This window comes from Mastomys coucha, unplaced genomic scaffold, assembly GCF_008632895.1.
Source record: "Mastomys coucha isolate ucsf_1 unplaced genomic scaffold, UCSF_Mcou_1 pScaffold23, whole genome shotgun sequence".
Classification (NCBI taxonomy): domain Eukaryota; kingdom Metazoa; phylum Chordata; class Mammalia; order Rodentia; family Muridae; genus Mastomys; species Mastomys coucha.
The window spans coordinates 6,951,976-6,952,446 of NW_022196906.1; positions in this window are offsets into that span (position 1 = coordinate 6,951,976).

A 471-nucleotide genomic window follows, 5' to 3' on the forward strand; every position below is an offset into this window, starting at 1 on the left:
TAGCAACAGCTTTATTCTTTCTAACTTCCTCGCTGGCTAAGCCTGGCTGTCCTGGAACTTGCTCTATAGTTTTGAACTCAGAGATCTGCATGCTTGTCTCCTAAACACTGGGATTAAAGGTGTCATCCGCCAAACCTGGATTTAAGTTTTTCTTAACCTAGAACTAGCTCTGTCCCAGACTCAGAGATCTGCTTGGCTTTATCTCCTAGGATTAAAGGTGTGTACTACCATGCTTGGATCTAAACTTAGCTGGGTAGAATCTTTCTCCAAGGTCTCACTCCCTTAATCTGCTATCTCCTAAACCATAGGATTCAACTCTATTTCACATCCTGGTGCCCCTTGAATACTTGAATCTTATTTTTCTTTTCCTTTCTAAGCTTGCTATGTTTATTCAAAACACACTTCATGAGACTTCACCAGAGAACAAAGTCTATGATGAGTGTTTCTTTTTTTTTTTTTTTTTTTTTTTTT